The following is a 20,916-nucleotide window of genomic DNA, read 5'->3' on the forward strand; positions in this document are numbered from 1 at the left end:
AATCCCAGCATTTGGGAAGCAGAGGCAGGTAGATATCCAGGAGTTCAAAGATATACTGGTCTACAAAGATATGCTGGTCTACAAAGATATCCTGGTTACAGGATACCCAGAGCTACCAGGACAAAATGAGATCCTATCTCAAAAAAAAGCAAAATAAATATAAATAAAATTGCTACTGGGTCTCAGGAGAGAAACAGTGCAGGCCTGAAGGCCTAAGGCTAGTTGGTGTACTGCAGAGTAGCAACCCAAACTTCTTACATATGAAGAAACAACTGACCAGAAACACAATTCCCACCATGAAGGCCCTCTGAGTCAGCCAACAAGTGTGAACAACTGATTGATGCGTCAACAGAGATGCTACGATTCACATCAGGACCTACTCACCAGGCTACACCACCATTTTACAGTGACTGGTCCTGAGTTTCCCTGTTAGAGTTACCAAGGTTGTTTTGGTCCATTTCCTCTCACTTTGTGTCATATGTATATGTGTCTGTCAAAGGACAACTTGTGGAAGTCAGTTCTTCCATCTTTATGTGAGCTCTGTCAATCGAAATTTGTCAGGTGTGGGTGCCATATTGATGCCCATGGCTTTTGCTGCCATCAAGGACCATGGTGATGTCTGTGGTCCAGCTGTGGATGTCTGTGGTCTGTAAGCCACTGAAAACCATGCTGAGGTCCATGGTCCCTTCTGTGGAAACCATGTGGAAGTCCTTGATCTGTGCTGCCGCTGACTGTTTGCAGTGGTGTTGATGACTGCAGACTCATTGGGAGAATGAGAGAAATAGAAGGCTTCTGTGACAACCTCTCCTCCCACCTCCATCCCTCCCCCAAAAGAAGTCTACATAGGAAGCTATCAAAGAGAACTTTTAAAAATTGTGATAGGATTGCTCAAGTGTTGCTCTTCACAATTGATAGTTTCTGGTGGGGGTAGGAAAGGGAAGAACTCAATTTTCTTCAAGGGGTGGGCCACTGGGAGTTTGGCCATGCTCCAGTGAGTATATATTATATACGTGCAACACAAACTAGACTTGGACATTTTTTCTCTTTTCTTTCTTTTTTTTTCTGGGAGGAGGTCACAGAGTGGGGTGGCAGGTGGTCCTGGAAGGACTGGGAAGTGAGTATAATCAGGATGTGTTATATGAAATCCCCAGATAATCACAAAAAAATATTATGTTGAAAAAAATTATCAGGTTTGGTAGAAAACATCTTTACCCACTGAGCCATCCCACCAACCTTGTAAGCTTTTATGGGTTTTTGTTTGTTTTGATTTTGTTTGCTTTTTATTTTTCTTGAGACCATTCTGCAGTCTAGTTAATGCTAGATATAGAACTGAATACGTCCTAAACCACTGTCTTAGTTAGGGTTTCTGTCACTGTGAAGAGACACCATGACCACAACTCTTAGTTAGCCACCACAATCGAATGTTTCCTTTATTACACTTCAGAGGTTTAGTCCATTATCTTCATGGTGGGAAGCAAGGCAGCATACAGGCAGGTAAGGTGCCAGACAAGAAGCTGAGAGTTCTTACATCTTGACCCACAGGCAACAGGAAGTGGTCTGAGTGTCATACTGAGTGGGGCTTGAGCAGAGGAGACCTCAAAATCCACCCACATACTGGCACACTTCCTCCAACAAGGCCACTCCTAATAATGCCACTCCCTGTGAACTTATGGGGGCCAATTACATTAAAATTACCAGAGCCACTGTTCTATTTATCCCATTTCTTCTTCACAGAGCACTTGTAAGAGTATTTCTCCCATTCTGGTAATGAGAAAAAAAAAATCTAAGTAAGATTTTCACCACACAGCTTATACACCATGCAACTAGAGCAAATCCTAGATTTTCTTCTGCTCTTCTAGTTAGTTAATTCCTCTGCACCACATACCTTTTGAGATCTGCTGAGACAACTCCTAAAAATTCAGGAATGATTGGAAATTTTCTTCTGGAGACTATTTTCTGGGTTTTGTATATAAATATGCAACAAAAGCAACAGTGTTGTGGTACCGTGTGTGTGTGTGTGTGTGTGTGTGTGTGTGTGTGTGTGTGTGTGTGTATGATATGTGTGTGGTGTGTTATGATATGTGTGTGGTATGTATGATGTATATATGTGGTGTGGTATGGTATCTGTGTGTGTGTGTGTGTGTGTGTGTGTTATGTGTGTGTTATGTATGTGGTGTGGTATGGTGTGTTTCTATGGTGTGTGGCATGTATGTGTGGTATGTGTATGATGTGTGGTATGCTGTATGTGTGGTGTCTGTGGTATGATGCATGCATGTATGATGTGTATGAGGTTTGTGTGTCTGTGTCTGTCACTGTCACACACACCACACATCTTACACACACCATGAAACACACACACACACACACACACACACACACACACACACACACACACACACACGGTACCACAACACTGTTGCTTTTGTTGCATATTTATATACAAAACCCAGAAAATAGTACGCCATGTGTACATGTAATGGAGAGAAGGAAAGAGGAAGAAGAAAGAGGAGCTGATAGTGACATGGGAGTAAAAGGAAAGAAGTGAAGGAAAGAAGGGAAATTTGCTAAGAAAATGTGTTATTTGCACAAAAATTTCACAATGTTTTCTAATAAAAAATATGCCTGGCTTTAGATAAAGAAGCTACAATTTACATGACTACTAAGTGTCTTTTGGGTTTTCCTGAGATAGGACCCTGGGACTCACTCTGTAGACCAGGCCAGCCTTGAACTTAGAGATCCACCTGCCTCTGCCTCCTGAGTGCTGGGATTAAAGGTGTGCACCACCACCCCTGGCTTGTACTCTTTGCTGTTGGTTTCCCTCCTTCTCTGTCTTTGGGCCCTGTCATCATTCCTTCTCTGAGGTCTCAAAGAAACATACTGCAGGAAATTCAGGAGACATTTTGGAAACTCCATGCAAGGGAGACTGCATGAGGCTCTGCAGGCTGTGCCCCTGTGCCCTGGTTGGAAGCGGGTACCTGGAATAGAGTGGCAAGAGGCATTAAATTTCTCCTTTTGTGACCAGTTTCCTGCAGAACTCTCCTTTTGTTATCCTGCCCCTTTTGGTTATGGAGAAATCCATCCTTCTTATGTGTCCCCTAGAACCTCTGCCTTGCTCCCACACTTCATCCAAAAATATTTAGGGAAATGTCTTGTGAAATCCTAAGAGTCAGACAAGAGTAAGTGCTCCTTATGGAAGGAAGCTTGGGGGCCAACACTAGAAACATCAAATTATAAATGTAGGCTTTGATTGCTGACACACAGTAATTAAATTATGTAGAATTTCCTTAACTATGCGGCCGAACAGAACAAAATACCTAGTAATTGGTCTCAACCAGAGTAAATAATGTCCTTCTTTGTATTTCCATTTGGTTCTCCTGTAAACTGCCTACTGGGTTGCATGGAACTAAGAGGCTAGCAAAAAACTGAGTCCCCATCCATCAGTATTAATCTCACACTTTACTGTGGCTCCATCCATTTATCTTTCCGACACAAATTAGAAATTCAAGAGTTTTAACAAATGAGCCTGCAAATGTAAACTTATTAGGCCATATATTTTTACTACACACTGTGCAGTGCCCTCCACAAAGCTGTCCCTTCAGAGAGCATTTTCCTATTTTGTGTTATTGATGGCAGCTAACTAATCACATTTTTAATGTTGTCTTTGGGGAGGGCTGTTTGAGTGAATGTGCAAGCTAAACTACCCAGAATAAATCTACCTTATTAAATGCTTGAAATTATGTGTCTTTTACGATAAAGAAACTCCCGAGCACTGTTACATTTGCTAACCTTCTTTTCCCAGGAATCAAAAGACTAGGATTAATTAAAATAATACATCAAAACCGGGGTGTTGTACAGAACGTGTCTGTGTGTGAGGAAAGGCCAAGAAAAATTGGTTAATTGGTCTCTTCATCCCTATTCACTCCCCTCCATCTGAATGGCTTTAAGTGTTGTTTGAAACAGACTACAATAGCATGCACCGGGGAAGGTCTGCAGGCCTGTTTGCTAGACAATGGCTGGTCCCCCTGCATACTTTTACTCACTGGAAATTTGGTTTGCATGGATCCTCTCTGCTTGACAAGGAATGGGAAAAAAAAATCCTGATCTAAATATTCCAAAACACACCAGAAGTACAACTTAGAACTATACTGGACTCCAGTCCTGTATTTTATCTAAGCAAAGACTGGTCCAGGGACTTTTGAAGAATATTGTTTGTAGGTACCAAAAGCAAACATCTGGAAGGGCAAAGGTACTTGAAAGCCCAGTTCCTGCCTTCCTCAGCTATGCTGGGCCTCTCTCGGTGCTCTGTGCAATCATTTCATTATTCTGAGGTAGTTAATTACTGGCAGGTCCTTTATTACTGAGCTTAAGCCAAATGCATCTGCTTCCTACTGCTTTGTGAGGTTTGTACTCTCCCAGGCAAATGCAAACATGGCCACACTTGTGTCTTGTCACATGAATTTCAAGGATGTGGAATGATGTGTAAACTTACATAAATGGGACAAAGGGCGCGGGGATCCAGTGCTCCCAATAGCACAAGTGGTACAGAATTTGCTGTGTGCATCAGTATATCCCTTGGGGATGAAACAAGATGTGATAGAAATTTACTTGAAGAAACAAATGCCTGGAAAGTGGGAACATGAAACCCGAAATCAATTCTTTGCAAATCCACATCCTATTACTTGACAGTCTTGCTTGAGATACATGGCTTTTATAAAACTGATATTTAAACACAGTAAGCATACATTCTTCATAGACAATAAAGTCACAAGCACTTCAAGGCACTCTGATGGGGGCTTTGGCATTCCCCTACAATCATAGTTCTTCTCCCTTGCTTGACACAGAGGAGAAAAACAAACTTGATTAGTACTTAACAAAAGTGTAATGGTTGATGAATTGTCCTTAGTGCTTTAAAGCTGGGCAAGTACGTGAAGGTTGCCTAGAATTTATTTATTAACTGTATGGATACACTCATTTTTCTCAATCAGCCACAGAATCCACAAATTAGGGATGTCTTGACTCTCTGGAAGTTTCTTATTTACCTAGGATTAAGTGTTCAGCCTAGCGAAGGTGCAGCTAAAGAGAAGGAGTGATAAATTGAAAAGAAAGTCGTGAGTGGCAGAGGTAAAACTCACTGGGAAAGCCTTTTGCATTAGAAATTTGGTTTGAAAAATTCAAGAAGGTTGTTTAGTTAGTTATTCAGCAAACATCGATAGCAGTACTTACTATGATCAGGGTCCTGTCAGATAATAGAAAGATAAAGACAAGTCCTTTAAGAATTACTAGAAAAGACATCCTTTCCAGAAGATGATAAATAAGCATAGTAAGTTAGGTACCAATACAGTATCCAACAAAAAGTTGTAGAGCTTAAAAAAAATGGTTGGAGAGTGTTCTTGTCTCCCTGGGCCATACCTGTTAAATGCTTAGAGTTTAATTTACAGTTGTTTTCATTGTAGTCTCATAGAGAAAAAAAGCATCCATTTACTCTTAATGTTATGGGATCAATGTGCACATTTTAAAATAGCCACATTGTTGTCTTCATTGTAAAACAGGCAAAACTTCACCACAGCAGTTTCTACAAAGTTGGGATGAGATTCCCACATCCCACAGTAACAGTGTTTCCTCTTGAAGAGGCCCTTGTAAGGAGTGCTTCATTTAGCAAAACAATCCTTTTGTTGTAGGAATAAGGTTGCTACATAACCCAGGATTTTCATACATTAGATTTGCATAGCAAAAAGCATAGTAACAGTTCCAAACAACATGCATTGTTTCCATAGGTCCTGGCTGCCTGTGCTCCCATAAGTAGGTGGGACATTAAAAGAACTAATCTTTCTCCCTCCATCCCTGGGAAAGAACTGGGATTGGGGGAGCATTTCCACCCATTGGGGGTGGAAGCCTGGTGTAATGGAAATTCCCTGGAATCTACTGGTGTGGCCCTAGTAAAGACTCCCAGTAATGGAGGATACTGAGCCTGAACCGAGCAAGGCTTCCGGTGGTGGCACTAGGACACCAACCCAGTCACCTAGCCTTCAGTCTACAATTTGCCCTGCCTGCAGGATGTGCTGAGGCAAAGGTGGTGCACAACTTGTGGAGTGGCCAAGCAATAACTGGTCCAACTTGAGATCCATGTCACAAGACGCAGTCCATGCCTGACACTGCATGGAAGTCCAGGACCCAGAGGCAGAAGAGCCCAAAGACCTAGGACAGGAGCAATCACAAGTTTGAGTATGTTGTGTCTTCATTCTCATTGAATTCTAGCAAGTCTTTGATCACTTTTTTCTTTCTTCCTTGACCCAGGAATGGTGCAATTGCACATTGTTCAACTTCTACGAGTTTGTAGGGTTTCTGCAATTTGTGTTGTTGAATTCTAACTTTAAAGCATGGTTGTCTGATAAGATAGATTATTCCAATTTTTTGTACCTACTGAGGTTTGCAGTATATGGTCGACTTTAGAGAAGGTTCATGTGGTGCAAAGAAGAAGGTATATTCTTTTGTGTTTGGATGGAATGTTCTATAGATGTCTGTTGAACCCAGTTGGGTCATAACTTCTGTTAAGAGAGCAAGATAAGAGATAATATAATAGAGGGAGCCATTATAGGTTAAAGAGACATCTGGCACTAGGGAAATGTCTGAAGAGATACAAAGATGACACCAACTAACAATCTAAGCAACAGAGGAGGGGCTACCTTAAATGCCCTCCCCTGATAATGAGATTGATGAATAACTAATATGCCATCCTATAACCTTCATCCAGCAGCTGGTGGAAGTAGAAGCAGACACCCACAGCTAAACCTTGAACTTAACTGGAATCCATGATCAAAGGGGTCCAGACCAGGCTGGTGAAACCCACAGAAACAGCTGACCTGAACAAGGGAGAGCTCTTGGTCCCCAGACTGATAGCTGGGAAACCAGCATGGAACTGATCCAGACCCCATGAATGTGGGTGTCAGTGAGGAGACCTTGGAAATCTATGAGGCCCCTTGTGGTTGATCAGTACTTATCCTTAGCATCGGAATGGACTTTAGGAGCCCATCCCATATGGAGGGATACTGCCTGAGCCTAGACACAAGGGGGTGAGCCTAGGCCCTATCCCAAAGGATATGACAGACTCTGAAGACCCCTTACGGAAGGACTCACCCTCCCTGGGGATCAGAATGGGTTTGGGATAGGTAGGGTGTTAGTTGGGGGGACAGGAGAGGAGGGGGAGGGAAAGGGAACTGGGATTGACATGTAAAATAATCTTTCTAATTCAAATAAAAAATTAATAAAAAAAAGATTGTAGAAGTAAAAGGGGTCAAGGACACCAGGGGAACACAGGCCACAGAATCAACCAACCAGGGCTCATAGGGGCTCACAGCAATGGGATAGTCAATGGGGAGTCTGTATGGGTCTCAGTTAGGTCTGCATATATGTGATAGTTGTGTAGCTTTGTTTTCTTTGGGGATTCCTAACAGTGGAGCAGGGGCTGTCACTGACTCTTTTGCCTGCTCTTGGGAGCCTTTTCCTCCTACTGGGCTGCCTCGTCCAGCCTTGATATAAGGTTTTGTACCTACTCTTACTGAAAATGTCATGCCTGCGCAATTGAAATCCCTGGGAGGCTTGCCCTTTTCTGAAGGGAAAGGCAAGCAGAATGCATCTAGGAAGATGGGAGGTGCAGGGGGAGCCAGGAGGCAAAGAGAAAGGGGAAACTGCAGTGCAAATGTAATAGATGAGACACAGCAGGCTAAGGCCAGGTCCTGAACCGCTCCAGAGCCTGGTCTCTCTCACCCTTCCCACCTCAGCTTGAGTAACAAGACAGTAGAGCTTCAGCCTGCCTGGCTCTCGAATGACTAACATAGATATCGTAAGCCAGAAGTCATCGTTTTCCTGCTTTTACAGCATTATGGTCTTGCCCTCCTCCAGCCCTGCATCAGTCATAGTGGGGTGTGGGCTACTGCTTCCTATGCTGCAGCATCCTCATTCTTCACAATATTCCCGCTTTATCTATTAACCTTTGCCCAATCGAATGCATACATTTTAAGTGAAATCACATAGCACTACTGCAGATGGAAAACAAGCATTTTTTTCCCATAAGGACGTAGCTATGAAAGACAAATCAATGTTAGATGATTATAGTGTGTGGATGTACAGATTAAGATACCCAGGACTAGAACAATATAGGTTCATTTTATTCGGGGAGAAGTCACTTACAAGAGAAACCGATAACCCACAAGTTCCAGATCCTAGGATCAACACCCAGCTGCTCTCTATGACCTGAGCGGAACCAAGAGAGAGAGCAAGCCTGTCCAGGACCCCAGACCAAATCCCACAGGCTCTCGTACATACCTATGGCCATGCCCAAATGGGCTTGGTCAGTACCACAGGTGCGTCTGGTAGAACTCTCACTACAATTCCCTTTAGTCTAAAGAAAAAGGGTTAGACTTGATACAGAACTCTATACACAGATAGCAAACATCAAGTGTGCAGGAGGAGAAGGAAAAGTGAGAACATACACCCTCAAGACCTATCGCCAGTGAGAACATACACCCTTAAGACTTATTGCCAGTGAGAACACACACCCTCAAGACCTATCGCCAGTGAGAACATAACACCCTCAAAAGACCTATTGCCAGTGAGAACATACACCCTCAAGACCTATTGCCAGTGAGAACATACACCCTTAAGACGTATTGCCAGTGAAGCAACAAGAGCACATGGCAAGAACTACAATAGTGCATCACGTTTGAGTCACTAAATACCACAAGTATAGACCTAAAGCATTTTTAGGGATGCTGGTACAGAAAAGGAAGGCACAGGTCTTAGTGTCCAACAGAGCACAGTTTGAATCTCAGCTCTGCACACCACTGTGAGTTCGCAGCTAAGTTGCCAGACACCTCTCTGTGTCTCAGAAAGTTTATATTTATTTACAGTAGAAAACTATTATGTAAAATTATCTTTAAGATGAGAAATGAATGTGAAATGCCTTGGCATTTAACACATTGTTAAGTAGTTTTGGTGTACTGGTACATTTTAAGGCTCAGAAATGTCAGATGCCATGGCTGATGTCATCACTAGTTGTGAGGTGAAGGTATTCTATGTATTCATCCAGGAGTCCTTGTAATGCCCACCATTGTCCTTTCACTACAGAGGTGCTACTCAACATTCATTGAAATTTTCATAATCCAAGACTCTTATTCTCTGGGATTTCCATCCCAGGTGTGAACAATCAGCCAAAGAGTCAGTCAGCTTGGGGGTCCCAGTGGAACCCCATTCTGGGAGGCTTCTGCATTCTGCTCAGAGGCTAATGAGAGTTCTCATCTTCACAAATTGCCATTGAGGCAAGATACAAAGACAGGAAATTGAGGGACAAAGAAAGGAAAAGATTCCCCAGCCTAACACCAAGTCTGGTTTACATTTCTTACTTACTGAGAGTCAAGAATTTCATGTACAGGGAGGGGTGTGTGTGCACACTTGGTGTGGGGGTACACTGTGTGCATGTTTGTATGTAAGCCACAGCGGGTAGCAGGTGTCTTCATCCATCACTCTCCTATTTTTAAAGCCAAACCTAGCCCAGATTCCTCTTCTTTCTCTCTACTGCATATATTCCTTGTTCATGGTGTGTGTTGCACAAGTATGTGCAGCATCTCTACCGTCCTCCTCATTCCTCATCCTTCTTTTCTTATTAGTCCCCTTTTTCATACATACCTGCCAGTTTTGGAAACAGGTTCTCCTACTGAGCCTGAAAACCAGCAATTTGGCGAGACTGCTGGCCAGCAAGCCCAGGGATCCTGCTGCTTCTGCCTCCCCACAGCTGGGAATTTCATGTAGGCACTAAAGATCTGAACTTGGGTCCTCAGGCTTGCATAGCCCCCACTTTACTTAGCCATTGCTGGAGCTAGAGTCAAGAATTTTGACACAACTGATAAAGCCACTGTCAAAACTGCCGATCGGGAGTCAATGCCCGTTTCACTGGTATATGCCTCAAACAAGAACACGGAAGAGGCTAGTGTAGAACGTGTGAGAAAAAATAGAAGCCAAACCTGTAACCATTGGTGTTTAACTTTGTCCACACACTTCTCTCCTCCAAAATCTGGGGGGAGGGGAGGAAACATGTATTATCTACCTGAGGCTCAGATATATTTTAATGGTTGTATGTGGTGATATATTTTTTATGATTTATTAAAGATTGACTGAGGATTTAAAAAGTAAAGTCAGCCACAAGCTATAGAGGTCAGGCAGTGGTGACACACACCTTTAATCCCAGTACTCAGGAGACCATGACAGATGAATCTCTCAGAGTTCAAGGTCACCTAGATCTACTCGAGATTGAATCAGTCTAAAAGAGTAATAGAGTTCATGATTTTAGTCCCAGGTATTTAAGACAGAAACAGGGTCTCAGAACTGGAATTCATCTCCAGTCACATTGAAGATAGGAAGACATTCAGTCTCAGGATTCTCCAGCCATGTTGAGGAGAGCATAGCAATCTGGGATTTCAGTCTGAGGTTTGGTGGAGTCAGGATCACGCTTCAGCCTGAGCAAGAGGTAAGATCTACTGGCTGGGCTGCTTTGCTTTTCTGATTTTCAGCTTGAAGCTTGAACCCCAGTATCTGTTTCTGGGTCTTTTATTTGCCATACTACAGTTGTATTTGTTAGGGTTCTCTAGAGGAACAGAACTTACAGAATGAATCTATATATTGAGAGAAAAGGGATTGATTAGAATGGCTTACAGGCTGTGGTCCAGCTAGTCCAACAAGGGCTGTGTGCCAATGGAAGGTCCAAGAATCCAGTAGTTGCTCAGTCCATGAAGCTGGATGTCTCAGCTGGTCTTCAGTATACACTGGAATCCCAAAGAAGTAGGCTCTAATGCCAGTGAAGGAATGAAATTGCCAGCAAGAGTAAGTAGGCAAAGAGAACAAGCTTCCTTCTTCCATGTTCTTTGTATAGGCTGCCAGCAGAAGGTGTGGCTCAGATAAAAAGTGTATCTTTTCCTACCTCAAAAGATCTGGATTAAAAGTGGGTCTTCTCAGGGCTGGAGAGATGGCTCAGAGGTTAAGAGCACCGACTGCTCTTCCAGAGGTCCTGAGTTCAATTCCCAGCAACCACATGGTGGCTCACAACCATCCATTATGAGATCTGGTGCCCTCTTCTGGTGTGCAGATGTACATGGAAGCAGAATGGTGTATACATAATAAATAAAATCTTTAAAAGTGGGTCTTCTCATAGGCCCACTTGGTTCCCCAGGCCCCAGGTGGGCAGAAGACAGCCACTGGCCAGCCCCACACCTCATGCCCCAGGCTGGCAGGTGCTGCTATGATGAAGAGGTAAGTGGTAGAGAAATGGGAGAGAAGAAGAAACAGTGGTTTGCACGCTGTGAGGAGAAGTGAACTGAGACACAAAGGTAGTAAGAAACAGTGGCCTACACTGCTACATGGAGCCAAACGATGTCCAGGCCTGAGCTTCGGCCAAGGGCCATGTCTGGGCCCATCACTCTACTTCAGCCTGAGTCTGTGCTAATGTCCATGGCCCACATTACCACCAGGGGCCATGGGAATGCTGTCCCCAGTGGCCTGGGCACAGGCCATCTCAGCGGAAGAGTTGTCCCTCTCCCTCCTGGGAAAACTGGTGTGTTTTCCCAGTGGTGTGAGCACAGGATAGCTGGTCCTTGACAGCTCTGAGAGAACTGTCCCTCTTTGCCAGCTCCCACTTTGGCAGTTCCCTCTTTGCTGGCTCCATAGACAGGTGAGCTGGCCCTGCCCCTCACCATGTGTGTGAGAGAGCTGGACCCAAGGTTTGGACCTAGGAGAGTGGGCCCTCACCCTTGCCCGAGGAGGGCTGTCCCAGTGGAGGCCCTCACCCTTGCCTGAGGAGGGCTGTCCCAGTGGAGGCCCTCACCCTTGCCTGAGGAGGGCTGTCCCAGTGGAGGCCTGGACTGACCAACTCAGCTACTACCCAGGCCCATATTCAGGGCTTTGAGTCAGCCCACCCCATCATCTACCCATCTATGACCTGCTAGAGCACATGAAAGGACTGGTCCTGTAGAACCATAACTGCAGGATCTCATTACTCAGGACAACAGCAGGATATCAAAAAGGGAGTTTCTCGGTGAAGGTCCAGCTGAAGCCGGAGGCTTGAATCAGACCAACAACTCGCTGCAATGAACATTCGAAAGTAAAGCTGTTTAGGCAAAAGGTATCCTGCTTGACACACCAAAGCTCTCAAGGCCCCTACGGCCAAAGAATGATAGAGAGGTGGGAAAGGTGGAGGAGTGAAGAGTTTTCTTTTTTTCTTTTTTTTGTGGGGAGGCTACAAGGATGGAGGGTAGACATGGAAGGACTGGGAAATGAGTGGGATTGGGGTGCATGATGTGAAATTCCCAGGGAATCAATAAAAAGAATTACATTAATAAAAAAGTGGGGTCTTCCTATTTCAAATGATTTAATTAAGATAAATACCCTTCACAGGTGTACCCAGCTGTCTGGGTTTTAATTAATTCTAGATGTAGTAGAGTTGATTGACAACCAGTAATAGCCATTATAATTGCTAACATTGTGGTGGTGTTTTTGCTGTTTTTGCTATTGTTTAAGCCCAATTTTTAATGTTTTACTGTGTTTTGTGATTGGTTCTCACTTTGTAGCCCTACCTAGTCTAAAATCACTACGAAGACCAACTCAAACTCATAGATTATCTATCAGCCTCTTCTCCTTAATACTGTAATCAAAAGCACACACCACCAGGCCCATCTTAATGCGTTCATGAACAATCTATATTTCCTTACCAATTTAGTTTGAATATCCTACTGTAGGACACATTTTGTTGTTGTTGTTCTGTTTTTTCGAGACAGGGTTTCTCTGTGGGTTTGGAGGCTGTCCTAGAACTTAATCTGTAGACCAGGGTGGCCTTGAACTCGCAGAGATCTGCCTGCCTCTGCCTCCTGACTGCTGGGATTAAAGGCATGCACCACCAACACCCAGGTAGGACACATTTTTATAGAGGCATTATCCATAATCACTGCCTACTATATTCTACAAATGTAGAATATACGTTTCCTGTAAGTTTCCTAAGATCAGAGAAAAGTTTTCTACAATTAAAACTTTAAACAGGGGAAGGGAAATAAAAAGTATTTTGTAAACATTAGTAGACAAAGAGGTGTAGAAACTATTTCTCTTGCCATATTTCCTGTTCATACAAAGACTGTGAATGTATGTTAGAGCTACTGAAGTACAGAAATTGGGTTTTTCTATGGGGAAGAGAAATGATCCTATAAACAATTCTTTCTCTTTTTCCATATAATTTCCATATTAATTGAAGGATTACTTCAGTATTTACCACATTTTAAGCTAGATCCTTTAAAAAATTCTATGTATGTATATACACAGTAATCTGGAATATCATAAAATCACAAAGAAAGATGTTGCTGCTTAGGTAGGATCAATAGGCAGAAGTTATTCCCAAGAATAAAACATTAAATTCAGCAGAGGATTGACAGGATCTCAGTCACTCACAATGGTTTATAAATGGTAGCGTATTTGCAAATAATATATGCTAATTTGCAAGAATCAGAATGTCATGGAGACTGACTAAGTAAGCTGCTAATCATTGAATTCTTGATACTGGAGAACACTGCACATGCCTTCTGTCACAGCAGTCGTGCACTGTGGCACAGTTGTTTTTATCCAAAAGATGAGAGACTGAGGCTCACAGTATCTATCGGAGGGCGCATAACTTTGTAAGTGTCAGTGTCAGGACCTTGACCTTGTCCTTTCTGAGTGGAAAGTCTGCTTTCTTTGGACCAGTCCATGCCTTCTCCTAGGAGAGTAACAGAAGAACCATACAGCTTGCTAGGTGACAACTGCTATAACTCTCTAAATTATAAAAATTTGTAACTTTATTTATTTTAAAAAATCCATAGAAGAATTCTAACGGTGCCATAAGGAAAAGTTGGGGGAAGAACTGCTCAACTATGAAATATGCAAGAAAGGAGCTGCTGAGCACGAAACTGCAAGACCACAGCAGTCGTCACAGAGTTTACCCTGGACCCTCAGTAGAGACACAGGAAGAGCTGGAAAGACACCTCTCCGTGGGTTGAGGTTATCACAGACAGTGAACCGTGGCTCTGCCTTTGGGGACAAGCACTTTGCAATGTTACTTACTTACCCTAGAAACGGAGTAAGTACTGGTGGCATGAAAGCAAAATGGAGGCGGACTATCTGGGAAAAGAAACAGAACCATTAGAGCAAGGGGCACAGTGGGGAGGATGAATTAGAACGAAGTACAAAGGCACTGATGTATACAGTGCTGCCAGAAAAGCCTTTACTTTGGGCTAAGTTTATAAACTTATTTTAAAAAGGTAAAAGATGACGGGCTGGAGAGATAGCTCAGCGGTTAAGAGCACTGATTGCTCTTCCAGAGGTCCTGAGTTCAATTCCCAGCAACCACATGGTGGCTCACAACCATCTGTAATGGGATCTGGCGCCCTCTTCTGGCCTGCAGTGATACATGGAGGCAGAGCACTGCATACATAATAAATGAATCTTTAAAAAAAAAAAAGATAAAAGATGGACTGGCAAGATAGCTAAGTGGGTAAAGCAACTTGCTGCCAAGCCTGACGACATGAATCCAACCCCAGGACACATGCACAGTAGAAAAAAAATTGATTCCACACATGCACTGCAGCATGTGTGTGCCCCCACAAAGACAGACAAACACACAATAAATATAACCAAAATTTTAAAGGAAAATGTACGTTCCAATATTTATATGTGTCATGAAGATCACTTCTGAGAACTTTGAGAACTACAAAAGGTGTGGGTGAGAGAGAAGAAGCCTAAAAGAACAAAGATCCAGACAGGTTCACTGACTTATACAAGAAAAGGGGTGGGGAATCTAGATCAGCAGTAAAACACTGGAAACATGTTTGTGGCTCTGGATTTGATCCCCAGCATCACACACACACACACACACACACACACACACACACACACACGCACACGCACACGCACACGCACACGCACACGCACACGCGCGCGCTTGGGAAAGGAAAACTATGAATAATATGAAGAGATGGGGAATTCTAGGCACTATGGAAAAATATCTAATGTGATAAAATAGTAAGTGTGGTTGCTTAGAACCTTTTGAGTGTTCAAAGCAAAAGTAATGCCTTGTGAGGTAACTGTTTGAGCAAACAAGTATGCCCTAAGTTGTGTGAACACTGAGCAGTACATACAATTGCTGCAACAAAATCCTTAAACAAAACACCTTAAAGCAGTAGGATTTAGTTTAGCTCACAGTTTGACATTTCAGTCCATCATAGCAGGCAGGACGAGGCAGAGCATGGCGTTGCACCTCTTGGTGACCAGGAAGCAGAGAGAGAGAGGATATGTATACCTTGCTAACAGCCTTCTTCCTACTTCTCCTTTTCTTCGGCCTGGAGCCACATCCAAATAGAGGATGTCATGCTCATTTGAAGAGGGTCTCCCCTCCTTAGTTAATCTGTTTTGGAAATGCTCTCACAGATATACCTAGAGAATCGCTTTACTAACCTAATCTTCTCAATGAAAATCATGTTTAATGATCCAATCAAGATTAGCCATCATAGTAAGAATGTATTAAAACATCACACAGTATACAAATATATGCAATTTGATGTATTAAAAATAAAAATTCAGAAAAGTAAAATTCCAAAGAGCTTTACAATCCCATATACATTGTAACTACTTTTTTTTTTTAAAGCAAATTCTGAAGTACCACACATTGGAGAGATGGCTTGTTGACTAAGAACCTCAGTTCTTCCAAAGGATCTGAGTTTGGTTCAAAGCATTATTTTCAGAGGCTCACTGCAATTGTTTTTCACTCTTGGGGGGCAGGGGCTGCCACCCACAGAAACTTGTTATTATTTATGAATGCCCGGCCTTAGCTTAGCCTGTTTCTAGCCAGCTTTTCCAGTTTAACTTAAATTATACTGTTTCTCTTCTTCTACATTTAGCCTCTGGGCTTTTTACCTTTCTTTATTATATATGTATTTCTTTCCTTCTTGCTGTGTGGGTGGCTGGCTAGCTCCTGGTGTCCTTCTCTCCTTCCCCTTTTCTCTCTCTCCTTAGATTTCCCCTCCTATTTATTCTCTCTGCAGTCCTGCCTATTTCTCTCTGTTACCTAGCTATTGGCCATTTAGCTCTTTATTAGATCAATCAGGTGTTTTAGGCAGTCAAAGTAACACAGCTTTATAGAGTTAAACAAATGAATCATAAAAGAATGCAGTATTTCTTTGCATCATTAAACAATTGCTCCACAGCATAAATGAATGTAACACGTCTTAATGTAATATTCCACAACAGCTCACAACTGCCTGTAACTCCAGTTCTAGGGTTCCAGTGCCTCTGGCTCTATGGACATCAGCACGCGCATGCACTCACACACACACTTAAAAAATGAAATAAATCTTTACAAAAATAAAAGTAATGGTATTCTATGAGGAAAGGGCCATCCCCTCCATTAAGTAAGGAAGATCCTATAAGCATGACACAAGATTCAAACTATTACCCACAGTGTGGATGCTGCCTCCATAGTTTTACATAATTTATACTTAAAACAATGCAAAATCAAATCATGAATGAGGAACACAAAATCTCATAGCAGAGAAATAACACAACTAAAGCTAGGATAAAAGTAGAATAGTCTTAAGTTTATTCCTTTGTCTAAGGCTATGTGTTGTTTTCATAAGTGAGCTCTCTGATAAAGGTTTTATGAGTTTTCCCCAGATACTTGGGTTAGTGAAGCCGAAAGACAATCCTGGAAGTAACTTTGCTATTGCTGTTCCTTTATAGCCACTTGAATTTGTGTGCAGAGACTCAAGGAGATTTTCATTTATAATCAGAAGCTATCATGACCAAAGTGATGGAGAAGCAAAATCATTCCCTTAGCTCTGTCAAAAAAAAGAATAGAAATCAACTCCTAAGTGTTACAATAAATCTTTCCGCCAAAAGCTGCCTGAGCCCCATCGCCACGTGTGTGCTTTACACCAGCCGCCTGCCCGAGTTAGGCCCAAATGAATACACAGAAACTTGTATTAGGTTCAAGGCTGCTTGGCCAATGACTAGGATTCTCATCTGTTAGTTCAGTCTCAATTATCATACATCTATATATTTTATAAGACTTATCTTATTGGACGCCTTATTGGCATCCCTCCTTGCCGGTGGTTCACATCCTGCCACTGGAGGAGGCGAACGGGAAAAAGGGACCCTTCCTGTTTCTCCTTCGCTTAAATATGAGTCTCCTTGCTATGTCACTTCCTGCCTGGATCACACTTCTCTACTACATTTTCCAGAATCCTCTTTGACTCCTAGTCCCGTCTACTTGCTGTCTCATTGGCCAAACAGTATTTTATTTAACAATCAATAAGATAAACATACACAGAAGTACTTCCCCCATCACCTAAGTTTTAAGGTAGTAAGATTCCATACTATATTCTAGCTCCTTTTATCTAAATTGAGATGAAACATTTGTGAATACCCAAATTTTCAGCATTCACAGAATTCTGGCAAAAAGTTCAGCATGTTGTTTTCTTTGGGTTATTGAAACAGTTTCATACTAGATACTCCATATGTATGTATGTATTATGTATGTATGTATTATTATGCATATAGCGTGTATACAAATATATACTCTTTGTATATATTTTTCCATTAATCCACCTCTCATGGCCTGCTAAAAAAAATAAATTCCCAAAGGAATAGTGCAATAAATGATGTCACATTCAGGTTTTGCAGGCCAACTGTCATTTTAATGCCACATTTCCTTTTAACCCAATCTCGAGCTTACCATCCTCCAATCCTCAGAGGCAGCGTAAGCCATATTCAGCCTTAAACATTTCAGCTGCAGTTAATGCCAGCTTGAGGTTGAACTTGCACATCTAAGACAACGGGAAACAGTTAGTGCAGGGACCAAGGAGAGGTGTTTTAAACAGTAGGGATATTTTCCTGTGTGACTATAGAAAATAAGTACTGGCTAAAGACAAGCCACATGCATTGTTTTAACGGGCATCAAGACATTACCAAGCTAATGCCTGTAAAAAGAAAATAGCTTGGGCATCTTTATAACAAATACTGAAACAGACTGTGCATATTACAAGTACAAATTATCAAAATGCTCAAATTACGTACCATTTAAACACAGCGCCTGTGATTGAGTGTTGGCGGCAAAGGAATTTTATCCATTGTTTCTAATACTATTTCAAATGGAATCATTTTAAACCTTGATTAAAAATGTATACCATTATGTCAGGTCAGGTATTAAGGAATAGGAATATGCTTTTTAGGACCCATTATACACTTTTTGTTATTTAAGGAACACAAAATAAGAAACAAAATAGCACATAAGTTTTAAAATCACATAAAGCTTTCGACAACACCCATCCTTAAATTTTCCCTACCAAAAGGTTATATAAAGAGAAAGAACATTTTGAAATGGAGGCACATAGAGGCATTCACTAGCATTATGGAAATCAATTTAAGAAGTGTAAGTGCAGTTGTCTTTCTTCCTGTTTTAATTATGTGTTTGTTTGCCATGGTGGCCTAATTTAGTCCAGAAGACGAGCCAACATTAAAAGCTAGTAGGAGAGGTAAGTAACCCCAGGGGTGGGCTGCTTGCACTCTGGAGTTTCAAAGCTACACAGGCAGAGGCTGGAGCCAAGGTGCATTTGAGAAGGGGGTCCACATGACAAACAGTGAAAGGCGAGCAAATCAAATTTTTCACAATTAGTTGAACAACAACTGTGACAGGTTTAGCGCTTAGCATTTTCATTTGTGTGCTCAAATTTGGTTATCTGTCCTCTTTTATGCAAATGCGATGTGACAGGAGAAGCTGGGAGCACTGGAGCAGGCCAATCACTCACAACAGGGGCTAGGGCTGCTGGGCTGAGAGTCCGGGATTAAATGGACTGGATGCTGATGGATAAATGGCAGAAGCCACGCTGAAAGCCTCATGAACTGATTTAAAACTTCTAAGGGAGGATGCTAAGAATATAATTATGCTTTATGCCCTGGCCTAAACTGTCAAAAAGATAAAAGAAAGAGAAATTGTACCCAATTTATATTATCAGAATTCATAATTTAGCTAAACCCAGTATGTTTATCCTGCACTGGAAGGCACCTAAGATTGCAAAGCTGAGCCCCGAGGAACCGCAGCCTTAGGAATGGAGGAAAGCTGGAGATTTGGAAGTGAATACAATAGAAAGGAATTCAAAGCAAGACAGGGTCCCTCTGTGAAGCTGGCACAGCCAGTTATCTTTACTGCATCCTTCCTCATTGTACAGAGACCACAGAGTGAAGAGGGGATGTTTTCTTTCTCCATTGGGCCTTGGCACATGACGACCAGCACGGAGGGGACTTGAAGGACCATTTCCCTGAATTTTCAGGTGGTGTTCTCCAGTATCATCAAACTCAATGATTCTGTCAAGTAAAATGACTGAATCAGAACCTTTTCTCGTTTGCTTCCCCTGGATCATGTGATTGTACTGTTCCTGTAGGTTCTTAGCAGAGAATTGCTAACCTCCTGTAGGTTAGCAATGCTCAGTTTCTTAATAAATCAGCACTAATCTGAAAGTGACCTGAACCACTCTTCTCAGATCTTTTTAACATAACAACAATCTCTCTCTCTCTCTCTCTCTCTCTCTCTCTCTCTCTCTCTCTCTCTCTCTCTCTCTCTCTGTCCCTCCCCTCCCTCCCTCCCTCCCTTCCTCCCCCTCCCTGCGTCTCTCTCCTGCCTCTGGTGTGTTATGGTGTGTGTGTGTGTGTGTGTGTGTGTGTGTGTGTGTGTGTGCGTGAGTGCGCGCGCACGCGCGCGCATATACACTCAGCCACACTCAGCTTTCTGTGTGGGTCTGGTTACTTCATGTCTTCATGCTTGTGCACCAAGTGTTCTCACCACTGGGCCATCTCACCAGACTGACTTGATTCCTTTATCACCAAACACATATGAAATTTTCTGAGAAAAATTTCAAGATCAGTCAAAAACAGAAACAATACCCACATTTATGTATTTTATGACTATACTCATAAAGGGAGAGCATGAACCTAATTTTTTCATAGAAAAGGGATAACACTCCATCTAATGCACCATGAAGATAAGCAGACAGCAGAAACAAGACAAAGGCAAACTCTGTTTGAATGAGTTGTAGACTATCTACATCCAACATAATAAAGACACGAATGTTATATTTCCTCCATTCAATTCTACCAGCCAATACCAATCTTCTCACTATATAAGAAACCTGGACATAATTTATTTGCATAGCCCAACAATAAAATGTGTCATTGAAGATGAGTATAGTAGCTCACACCTGCAGTCCATCACTGGAGAAGTTGAGGCAGGAGAATATTGAGTTTGAGGCTGGAGTGGGCAATACAGTGAAACAGAAGACAGCCTGGGCTTCATGATGAGATTCCATTTTAAAATAAGCACAAAATGGGTGGGGTAAAAATGTCAACCCCTTCTGCAAAAGGCTTTAATCCGTGAGCTTATGATAATAATTATTAAACTCTCTGAGAGGTCGTGGTGTACTTCTTGGGAGGCAGAGTTAGGTGGATCTCTGTAAGTTCAAAGCCAGGCTGGTCTACAGATTAAATTCTTCCAAATGAGTAAATAATAAATAAATAAATAAATAAATAAATAAATAAATAAGAATCATTAAACTCTGGGAGTGGGAAAGGAAGGGGGCAGGAGAAACAGAGGGAGGGGAACTGGGGTTGGTATGTAAAATGAAAAATAAATTTTTAAAAGGAATTATTAAATTCATTTTATAGGGCTAGAATCATATATTTGCTACTTAACCCTTGCAAAAATCATTTATATAAACTTTAAAAAATGGGGCCGGAGATGTGGATGAGCAGTAGACTGCTTTGGCTAGCATGTATGAGGCCTCAATCTCCATGGCCATAAAGAAAGGA

This window comes from Cricetulus griseus, assembly GCF_003668045.3.
Source record: "Cricetulus griseus strain 17A/GY chromosome 1 unlocalized genomic scaffold, alternate assembly CriGri-PICRH-1.0 chr1_1, whole genome shotgun sequence".
In the NCBI taxonomy this organism is placed as follows: Eukaryota; Metazoa; Chordata; class Mammalia; order Rodentia; family Cricetidae; genus Cricetulus; species Cricetulus griseus.